Genomic DNA, 12,196 nt, shown 5'->3' with positions numbered 1-12,196 from the left:
CCTCGTCATCCTGGACAAAGCGAGGGGAGGTGGCCGATTAGGACTCGTATAGGCCCGATATCTCGCAACATAACTTTACTACCTAGCCTTGTTGTAAAAAGAAGCAAATCAAGATAAACATCAACCACACAAGATATATGAACGGAGAAGATTTGCCAATCATTGCCTTGTAGTGGGAGTGTTTTGATCTCCTTGAGAGTTATGTATATTACTGATTTTGTTGTTTTGACGTTTTGGTTTTAATAAAACGGAGAAGTAGTTCGCCGAGTGTCGTGTTCTCAAGGATGGCAAATTAGAACCGAATCAAGCGTGTGAGTTTTATGATGTTAAGCGACAAGAGTTACAAGATTCACTCAAAGCAAAAGAAATCATGGTGAAGAGGTTTGACAAAAGTAAAACAAAAGTAATCAATTAAAGAAAGAAAGGAGATGGATGTCCTATCTAGGTGTCATGTTTGATACTACTATAGGGTGTTCTAGGCAATGCAACTAGGTTTCTATCAAGGGAGCCCTCGGCACCATCACCGATTGGCGTCACACTTCGGACTCCCGGCTCCTCAGTCGGATGGGGCATTTTAACAAACACTTGATCTACCACTTCTCCCGGGCCTCGTCATCCTGGACAAAGCGAGGGGAGGTGGCCGATTAGGACTCGTATAGGCCCGATATCTCGCAACATAACTTTACTACCTAGCCTTGTTGTAAAAAGAAGCAAATCAAGATAAACATCAACCACACAAGATATATGAACGGAGAAGATTTGCCAATCATTGCCTTGTAGTGGGAGTCTTTTGATCTCCTTGAGAGTTATGTATATTAGTGATTTTGTAGTTTTGACGTTTTGGTTTTAATAAAACGGAGAAGTAGTTCGCCGAGTGTCGTGTTCTCAAGGATGGCAAATTAGAACCGATTCAAGCGTGTGAGTTTTATGATGTTAAGAGACAAGAGTTACAAGATTCACTCAAAGCAAAAGGAATCATGGTGAAGAGGTTTAGATGGATGTCCTATCTAGGTGTCATGTTTGATACTACTATAGGGTGTTCTAGGCAATGCAACTAGGTTTCAATCATGGGAGCCCTCGGCACCATCACCGATTGGCGTCACACTGCGGACTCCCGGCTCCTCAGTCGGATGGGGCATTTTAACAAACACTTGATCTACCACTTCTCCCGGGCCACGTCATCCCGGACAAAGCGAGGGGATGTGGCCGATTAGGACTCGTATAGGCCCGATATCTCGTAACATAACTTTACTACCTAGGCTTGTCGTAAATAGAAGCAAATCAAGATAAACATCAACCACACAAGATATATGAACGGAGAAGATTTGCCAATCATTGCCTTGTAGTGGGAGTCTTTTCATCTCCTTGAGAGTTATGTATATTAGTGATTTTGTAGTTTTGACGTTTTGGTTTTAATAAAACGGAGAAGTAGTTCGCCGAGTGTCGTGTTCTCAAGGATGGCAAATTAGAACCGAATCAAGCGTGTGAGGTTTATGATGTTAAGAGACAAGAGTTACAAGATTCACTCAAAGCAAAAGGAATCATGGTGAAGAGGTTTGACAAAAGTAAAACAAAAGTATTCAATTAAAGAAAGAAAGGAGATGGATGTCCTATCTAGGTGTCATGTTTGATACTACTATAGGGTGTTCTAGGCAATGCAACTAGGTTTCTATCAAGGGAGCCTTGGCACCATCACCGATTGGCGTCACACTTCGGACTCCCGGCTCCTCAGTCGGATGGGGCATTTTAACAAACACTTGATCTACCACTTCTCCCGGGCCTCGTCTTCCCGGACAAAGCGAGGGGATGTGGCCGATTAGGACTCGTAAAGGCCCGATATCTCGCAACATAACTTTACTACCTAGCCTTGTCGTAAATAGAAGCAAATCAAGATAAACATCAACCACACAAGATATATGAACGGAGAAGATTTGCCAATCATTGCCTTGTAGTGGGAGTGTTTTGATCTCCTTGAGAATTATGTATATTAGTGATTTTGTAGTTTTGACGTTTTGGTTTTTATAAAACGGAGAAGTAGTTCGCCGAGTGTCGTGTTCTCAAGGATGGCAAATTAGAACCGAATCAAGCGTGTGAGTTTTATGATGTTAAGAGACAAGAGTTACAAGATTCACTCAAAGCAAAAGAAATCATGGTGAAGAGGTTTGACAAAAGTAAAACAAAAGTAATCAATTAAAGAAAGAAAGGAGATGGATGTCCTATCTAGGTGTCATGTTTGATACTACTATAGGGTGTTCTAGGCAATGCATTTAGGTTTCTATCAAGGGAGCCCTCGGCACCATTACCGATTGGCGTCACACTTTGGACTCCCTGCTCCTCAGTCGGATGGGGCATTTTAACAAACACTTGATCTACCACTTCTCCCGGGCCTCGTCATCCTGGACAAAGCGAGGGGAGGTGGCCGATTAGGACTCGTATAGGCCCGATATCTCGCAACATAACTTTACTACCTAGCCTTGTCGTAAATAGAAGCAAATCAAGATAAACATCAACCACACAAGATATATGAACGGAGAAGATTTGCCAATCATTGCCTTGTAGTGGGAGTGTTTTGATCTCCTTGAGAGTTATGTATATTAGTGATTTTGTAGTTTTGACGTTTTGGTTTTTATAAAACGGAGAAGTAGTTCGCCGAGTGTCGTGTTCTCAAGGATGGCAAATTAGAACCGAATCAAGCGTGTGAGTTTTATGATGTTAAGAGACAAGAGTTACAAGATTCACTCAAAGCAAAAGGAATCATGGTGAAGAGGTTTGACAAAAGTAAAACAAAAGTAATCAATTAAAGAAAGAAAGGAGATGGATGTCCTATCTAGGTGTCATGTTTGATACTACTATAGGGTGTTCTAGGCAATGCAACTAGGTTTCTATCAAGGGAGCCCTCGGCACCATCACCGATTGGCGTCACACTTTGGACTCCCTGCTCCTCAGTCGGATGGGGCATTTTAACAAACACTTGATCTACCACTTCTCCCGGGCCTCGTCATCGCGGACAAAGGGAGGCGATGTGGCCGATTAGGACTCGTATAGGCCCGATATCTCGCAACATAACTTTACTACCTAGCCTTGTCATAAATAGAAGCAAATCAAGATAAACATCAACCACACAAGATATATGAGCGGAGAAGATTTGCCAATCATTGCCTTTCTGTGGGAGTCTTTTCATCTCCTTGAGAGTTATGTATAATAGTGATTTTGTAGTTTTGACGTTTTGGTTTTTATAAAACGGAGAAGTACTTCGCCGAGTGTCCTGTTCTCAAGGATGGCAAATTAGAACCGAATCAAGCGTGTGAGTTTTATGATGTTAAGCGACAAGAGTTACAAGATTCACTCAAAGCAAAAGAAATCATGGTGAAGAGGTTTGACAAAAGTAAAACAAAAGTAATTAAGTAAAGAAAGAAAGGAGATGGATTATACTACTATAGGGTGTTCTAGGCAATGCAACTAGGATTCTATCAAGGGAGCCCTCGGCAACATCACCGATTGGCGTCACACTGCGGACTCCCGGCTCCTCAGTCGGATGGGGAATTTTAACAAACACTTGATCTACCACTTCTCCCGGGCCTCGTTATCCCGGACAAAGCGAGGGGAGGTGGCCGATAAGGACTCGTATAGGCCCGATATCTCGCAACATAACTTTACTACCTAGCCTTGTCGTAAATAGAAGCAAATCAAGATAAACATCAACCACACAAGATATATGAGCGGAGAAGATTTGCCAATCATTGCCTTTCTGTGGGAGTCTTTTCATCTCCTTCAGAGTTATGTATATTAGTGATTTTGTAGTTTTGACGTTTTGGTTTTAATGAAACGGAGAAGTAGTTCGCCGAGTGTCGTGTTCTCAAGGATGGCAAATTAGAACCGAATCAAGGGTGTGAGGTTTATGATGTTAAGAGACAAGAGTTACAAGATTCACTCAAAGCAAAAGGAATCATGGTGAAGAGGTTTGACAAAAGTAAAACAAAAGTAATCAATTAAAGAATGAATGGAGATGGATGTCCTATCTAGGTGTCATGTTTGATACTACTATAGGGTGTTCTAGGCAATGCATTTAGGTTTCTATCAAGGGAGCCCTCAGCACCATCACCGATTGGCGTCACACTTTGGACTCCCTGCTCCTCAGTCGGATGGGGCATTTTAACAAACACTTGATCTACCACTTCTCCCGGGCCTCGTCATCCCGGACAAAGCGAGGGGATGTGGCCGATTAGGACTCGTATAGGCCCGATATCTCGCAACATAACTTTACTACCTAGCCTTGTCGTAAATAGAAGCAAATCAAGATAAACATCAACCACACAAGATATATGAACGGAGAAGATTTGCCAATCATTGCCTTGTAGTGGGAGTCTTTTCATCTCCTTGAGAGTTATGTATATTAGTGATTTTGTAGTTTTGACGTTTTGGTTTTAATGAAACGGAGAAGTAGTTCGCCGAGTGCCGTGTTCTCAAGGATGGCAAATTAGAACCGAATCAAGGGTGTGAGGTTTATGATGTTAAGAGACAAGAGTTACAAGATTCACTCAAAGCAAAAGGAATCATGGTGAAGAGGTTTGACAAAAGTAAAACAAAAGTAATCAATTAAAGAAAGAAAGGAGATGGATGTCCTATCTAGGTGTCATGTTTGATACTACTATAGGGTGTTCTAGGCAATGCAACTAGGTTTCTATCAAGGGAGCCCTCGGCACCATCACCGATTGGCGTCACACTTCGGACTCCCGGTTCCTCAGTCGGATGGGGAATTTTAATAAACACTTGATCTACCACTTCTCCCGGGCCTCGTCATCGCGGACAAAGCGAGGGGATGTGGCCCGATAAGGACTCGTATAGGCCCGATATCTCGCAACATAACTTTACTACCTAGCCTTGTCGTAAATAAAGCAAATCAAGATAAACATCAACCACACAAGATATATGAACGGAGAAGATTTGCCAATCATTGCCTTGTAGTGGGAGTGTTTTGATCTCCTTGAGAGTTATGTATATTAGTGATTTTGTAGTTTTGACGTTTTGGTTTTAATAAAACGGAGAAGTAGTTCGCCGAGTGTCGTGTTCTCAAGGATGGCAAATTAGAACCGAATCAAGCGTGTGAGGTTTATGATGTTAAGAGACAAGAGTTACAAGATTCACTCAAAGCAAAAGGAATCATGGTGAAGAGGTTTGACAAAAGTAAAACAAAAGTAATCAATTAAAGAAAGAAAGGAGATGGATGTCCTATCTAGGTGTCATGTTTGATACTACTATAGGGTGTTCTAGGCAATGCAACTAGGTTTCTATCAAGGGAGCCCTCGGCACCATCACCGATTGGCGTCACACTTCGGACTCCCGGCTCCTCAGTCGGATGGGGCATTTTAACAAACACTTGATCTACCACTTCTCCCGGGCCTCGTCATCCTGGACAAAGCGAGGGGATGTGGCCGATTAGGACTCGTATAGGCCCGATATCTCGCAACATAACTTTACTACCTAGCCTTGTCATAAATAGAAGCAAATCAAGATAAACATCAACCACACAAGATATATGAGCGGAGAAGATTTGCCAATCATTGCCTTTCTATGGGAGTCTTTTCATCTCCTTGAGAGTTATGTATATTAGTGATTTCGTAGTTTTGACGTTTTGGTTTTAATGAAACGGAGAAGTAGTTCGCCGAGTGTCGTGTTCTCAAGGAAGGCAAATTAGAACCGAATCAAGCGTGTGCGTTTTATGATGTTAAGCGACAAGAGTTACAAGATTCACTCAAAGCAAAAGGAATCATGGTGAAGAGGTTTGACAAAAGTAAAACAAAAGTAATCAATTAAAGAAAGAAAGGAGATGGATGTCCTATCTAGGTGTCATGTTTGATACTACTATAGGGTGTTCTAGGCAATGCATTTAGGTTTCTATCAAGGGAGCCCTCGGCACCATCACCGATTGGCGTCACACTGCGGACTCCCGGCTCCTCAGTCGGATGGGGAATTTTAACAAACACTTGATCTACCACTTCTCCCGGGCCTCGTCATCCCGGACAAAGCGAGGGGATGTGGCCGATTAGGACTCGTATAGGCCCGATATCTCGCAACATAACTTTACTACCTAGCCTTGTCGTAAATAGAAGCAAATCAAGATAAACATCAACCACACAAGATATATGACCGGAGAAGATTTGCCAATCATTGCCTTTCTATGGGAGTCTTTTCATCTCCTTGAGAGTTATGTATATTAGTGATTTCGTAGTTTTGACGTTTTGGTTTTAATAAAACGGAGAAATAGTTCGCCGAGTGTCGTGTTCTCAAGGAAGGCAAATTAGAACCGAATCAAGCGTGTGCGTTTTATGATGTTAAGCGACAAGAGTTACAAGATTCACTCAAAGCAAAAGGAATCATGGTGAAGAGGTTTGACAAAAGTAAAACAAAAGTAATCAATTAAAGAAAGAAAGGAGATGGATGTCCTATCTAGGTGTCATGTTTGATACTACTATAGGGTGTTCTAGGCAATGCATTTAGGTTTCTATCAAGGGAGCCCTCGGCACCATCACCGATTGGCGTCACACTGCGGACTCCCGGCTCCTCAGTCGGATGGGGCATTTTAACAAACACTTGATCTACCACTTCTCCCGGGCCTCGTCATCCCGGACAAAGCGAGGGGAGGTGGCCGATAAGGACTCGTATAGGCCCGATATCTCGCAACATAACTTTACTACCTAGCCTTGTCGTAAATAAAGCAAATCAAGATAAACATCAACCACACAACATATATGAGCGGAGAAGATTTGCCAATCATTGCCTTTCTGTGGGGAGTCTTTTGATCTCCTTGAGAGTTATGTATATTAGTGATTTTGTAGTTTTGACGTTTTGGTTTTAATAAAACGGAGAAGTAGTTCGCCGAGTGTCGTGTTCTCAAGGATGGCAAATTAGAACCGAATCAAGCGTGTGAGTTTTATGATGTTAAGAGACAAGAGTTACAAGATTCACTCAAAGCAAAAGGAATCATGGTGAAGAGGTTTGACAAAAGTAAAACAAAAGTAATCAATTAAAGAAAGAAAGGAGATGGATGTCCTATCTAGGTGTCATGTTTGATACTACTATAGGGTGTTCTAGGCAATGCATTTAGGTTTCTATCAAGGGAGCCCTCGGCACCATCACCGATTGGCGTCACACTTTGGACTCCCTGCTGGGCATTTTAACAAACACTTGATCTACCACTTCTCCCGGGCCTCGTCATCTCGGACAAAGGGAGGCGATGTGGCCGATTAGGACTCGTATAGGCCCGATATCTCGCAACATAACTTTACTACCTAGCCTTGTCATAAATAGAAGCAAATCAAGATAAACATCAACCACACAAGATATATGAGCGGAGAAGATTTGCCAATCATTGCCTTTCTGTGGGAGTCTTTTCATCTCCTTGAGAGTTATGTATATTAGTGATTTCGTAGTTTTGACGTTTTGGTTTTAATGAAACGGAGAAGTAGTTCGCCGAGTGTCGTGTTCTCAAGGATGGCAAATTAGAACCGAATCAAGCGTGTGAGGTTTATGATGTTAAGAGACAAGAGTTACAAGATTCACTCAAAGCAAAAGGAATCATGGTGAAGAGGTTTGACAAAAGTAAAACAAAAGTAATCAATTAAAGAAAGAAAGGAGATGGATGTCCTATCTAGGTGTCATGTTTGATACTACTATAGGGTGTTCTAGGCAATGCAACTAGGTTTCTATCAAGGGAGCCCTCGGCACCATCACCGATTGGCGTCACACTTCGGACTCCCGGTTCCTCAGTCGGATGGGGCATTTTAACAAACACTTGATCTACCACTTCTCCCGGGCCTCGTCATCCCGGACAAAGCGAGGGGATGTGGCCGATTAGGACTCGTATAGGCCCGATATCTCGCAACATAACTTTACTACCTAGCCTTGTCGTAAATAGTAGCAAATCAAGATAAACATCAACCACACAAGATATATGAACGGAGAAGATTTGCCAATCATTGCCTTGTAGTGGGAGTGTTTTGATCTCCTTGAGAGTTATGTATATTAGTGATTTTGTAGTTTTGACGTTTTGGTTTTTATAAAACGGAGAAGTAGTTCGCCGAGTGTCGTGTTCTCAAGGATGGCAAATTAGAACCGAATCAAGTGCGTGAATTTTATGATGTTAAGCGACAAGAGTTACAAGATTCACTCAAAGCAAAAGAAATCATGGTGAAGAGGTTTGACAAAAGTAAAACAAAAGTAATTAAGTAAAGAAAGAAAGGAGATGGATTATACTACTATAGGGTGTTCTAGGCAATGCAACTAGGTTTCTATCAAGGGAGCCCTCGGCACCATCACCGATTGGCGTCACACTGCGGACTCCCGGCTCCTCAGTCGGATGGGGCATTTTAACAAACACTTGATCTACCACTTCTCCCGGGCCTCGTCATCTCGGACAAAGGGAGGCGATGTGGCCGATTAGGACTCGTATAGGCCCGATATCTCGCAACATAACTTTACTACCTAGCCTTGTCGTAAATAGAAGCAAATCAAGATAAACATCAACCACACAAGATATATGAGCGGAGAAGATTTGCCAATCATTGCCTTTCTGTGGGAGTCTTTTCATCTCCTTGAGAGTTATGTATATTAGTGATTTTGTAGTTTTGACGTTTTGGTTTTTATAAAACGGAGAAGTAGTTCGCCGAGTGTCGTGTTCTCAAGGATGGCAAATTAGAACCGAATCAAGCGCGTGAGTTTTATTATGTTAAGCGACAAGAGTTACAAGATTCACTCAAAGCAAAAGAAATCATGGTGAATAGGTTTGACAAAAGTAAAACAAAAGTAATTAAGTAAAGAAAGAAAGGAGATGGATTATACTACTATAGGGTGTTCTAGGCAATGCAACTAGGTTTCTATCAAGGGAGCCCTCGGCACCATCACCGATTGGCGTCACACTGCGGACTCCCGGCTCCTCAGTCGGATGGGGCATTTTAACAAACACTTGATCTACCACTTCTCCCGGGCCTCGTCATCCCGGACAAAGCGAGGGGAGGTGGCCGATAAGGACTCGTATAGGCCCGATATCTCGCAACATAACTTTACTACCTAGCCTTGTCGTAAATAGAAGCAAATCAAGATAAACATCAACCACACAAGATATATGAGCGGAGAAGATTTGCCAATCATTGCCTTTCTGTGGGAGTCTTTTCATCTCCTTGTGAGTTATGTATATTAGTGATTTTGTAGTTTTGACGTTTTGGTTTTAATGAAACGGAGAAGTAGTTCGCCGAGTGTCGTGTTCTCAAGGATGGCAAATTAGAACCGAATCAAGCGTGTGAGTTTTATGATGTTAAGAGACAAGAGTTACAAGATTCACTCAAAGCAAAAGGAATCATGGTGAAGAGGTTTGACAAAAGTAAAACAAAAGTAATCAATTAAAGAAAGAAAGGAGATGGATGTCCTATCTAGGTGTCATGTTTGATACTACTATAGGGTGTTCTAGGCAATGCATTTAGGTTTCTATCAAGGGAGCCCTCGGCACCATCACCGATTGGCGTCACACTTCGGACTCCCGGTTCCTCAGTCGGATGGGGAATTTTAACAAACACTTGATCTACCACTTCTCCCGGGCCTCGTCATCCCGGACAAAGCGAGGGGATGTGGCCGATTAGGACTCGTATAGGCCCGATATCTCGCAACATAACTTTACTACCTAGCCTTGTCGTAAATAGAAGCAAATCAAGATAAACATCAACCACACAAGATATATGAGCGGAGAAGATTTGCCAATCATTGCCTTTCTGTGGGAGTCTTTTCATCTCCTTGAGAGTTATGTATATTAGTGATTTTTAGTTTTGACGTTTTGGTTTTAATGAAACGGAGAAGTAGTTCGCCGAGTGTCGTGTTCTCAAGGATGGCAAATTAGAACCGAATCAAGCGTGTGAGGTTTATGATGTTAAGAGACAAGAGTTACAAGATTCACTCAAAGCAAAAGGAATCATGGTGAAGAGGTTTGACAAAAGTAAAACAAAAGTAATCAATTAAAGAAAGAAAGGAGATGGATGTCCTATCTAGGTGTCATGTTTGATACTACTATAGGGTGTTCTAGGCAATGCAACTAGGTTTCTATCAAGGGAGCCCTCGGCACCATCACCGATTGGCGTCACACTTCGGACTCCCGGTTCCTCAGTCGGATGGGGAATTTTAACAAACACTTGATCTACCACTTCTACCGGGCCTCGTCATCCCGGACAAAGCGAGGGGATGTGGCCGATTAGGACTCGTATAGGCCCGATATCTCGCAACATAACTTTACTACCTAGCCTTGTCGTAAATAGAAGCAAATCAAGATAAACATCAACCACACAAGATATATGAACGGAGAAGATTTGCCAATCATTGCCTTGTAGTGGGAGTCTTTTGATCTCCTTGAGAGTTATGTATATTAGTGATTTTGTAGTTTTGACGTTTTGGTTTTAATAAAACGGAGAAGTAGTTCGCCGAGTGTCGTGTTCTCAAGGATGGCAAATTAGAACCGAATCAAGCGTGTGAGTTTTATGATGTTAAGCGACAAGAGTTACAAGATTCACTCAAAGCAAAAGAAATCATGGTGAAGAGGTTTGACAAAAGTAAAACAAAAGTAATCAATTAAAGAAAGAAAGGAGATGGATGTCCTATCTAGGTGTCATGTTTGATACTACTATAGGGTGTTCTAGGCAATGCAACTAGGTTTCTATCAAGGGAGCCCTCGGCACCATCACCGATTGGCGTTACACTTCGGACTCCCGGATCCTCAGTCGGATGGGGCATTTTAACAAACACTTGATGTACCACTTCTCCCGGGCCTCGTCATCCTGGACAAAGCGAGGGGAGGTGGCCGATAAGGACTCGTATAGGCCCGATATCTCGCAACATAACTTTACTACCTACCATTGTCGTAAATAGAAGCAAATCAAGATAATCATCAACCACACAAGATATATGAACGGAGAAGATTTGCCAATCATTGCCTTGTAGTGGGAGTGTTTTGATCTCCTTGAGAGTTATGTATATTAGTGATTTTGTAGTTTTGACGTTTTGGTTTTAATAAAACGGAGAAGTAGTTCGCCGAGTGTCGTGTTCTCAAGGATGGCAAATTAGAACCGAATCAAGCGTGTGAGGTTTATGATGTTAAGAGACAAGAGTTACAAGATTCACTCAAAGCAAAAGGAATCATGGTGAAGAGGTTTGACAAAAGTAAAACAAAAGTAATCAATTAAAGAAAGAAAGGAGATGGATGTCCTATCTAGGTGTCATGTTTGATACTACTATAGGGTGTTCTAGGCAATGCAACTAGGTTTCTATCAAGGGAGCCCTCGGCACCATCACCGATTGGCGTCACACTTCGGACTCCCGGCTCCTCAGTCGGATGGGGCATTTTAACAAACACTTGATGTACCACTTCTCCCGGGCCTCGTCATCCTGGACAAAGCGAGGGGAGGTGGCCGATAAGGACTCGTATAGGCCCGATATCTCGCAACATAACTTTACAACCTACCCTTGTCGTAAATAGAAGCAAATCAAGATAATCATCAACCACACAAGATATATGAACGGAGAAGATTTGCCAATCATTGCCTTGTAGTGGGAGTGTTTTGATCTCCTTGAGAGTTATGTATATTAGTGATTTTGTAGTTTTGACGTTTTGGTTTTAATAAAATGGAGAAGTAGTTCGCTGAGTGTCGTGTTCTCAAGGATGGCAAATTAGAACCGAATCAAGCGTGTGAGTTTTACGATGTTAAGAGACAAGAACCGAATCAAGCGTGTGAGTTTTACGATGTTAAGAGACAAGAGTTACAAGATTCACTCAAAGCAAAAGATGTTAAGAGACAAGAGTTACAAGATTCACTCAAAGCAAAAGGAATCAAGAGACAAGAGTTACAAGATTCACTCAAAGCAAAAGGAATCATGGTGAAGAGGTTTGACAAATCACTCAAAGCAAAAGGAATCATGGTGAAGAGGTTTGACAAAAATAAAACAAAAGTAATCAATTAAAGAAAGAAAGAAGATGGATGTCCTATCTAGGGGTCATTTTTGATACTACTATAGGGTGTTCAAGGCAATGCAACTAGGTTTCTATCAAGGGAGCCCACGGCACCTTCACCGATTAGCGTCACACTTTGGACTCCCTGCTCCTCAGTCGGATGGGGCATTTTAACAAACACTTGATCTACCACTTCTCCCGGGCCTCGTCATC

The sequence above is a fragment of the Ipomoea triloba genome, chromosome 16, assembly GCF_003576645.1.
Source record: "Ipomoea triloba cultivar NCNSP0323 chromosome 16, ASM357664v1".
Lineage (NCBI taxonomy): Eukaryota > Viridiplantae > Streptophyta > Magnoliopsida > Solanales > Convolvulaceae > Ipomoea > Ipomoea triloba.
This window is presented reverse-complemented; position numbering follows the sequence as displayed.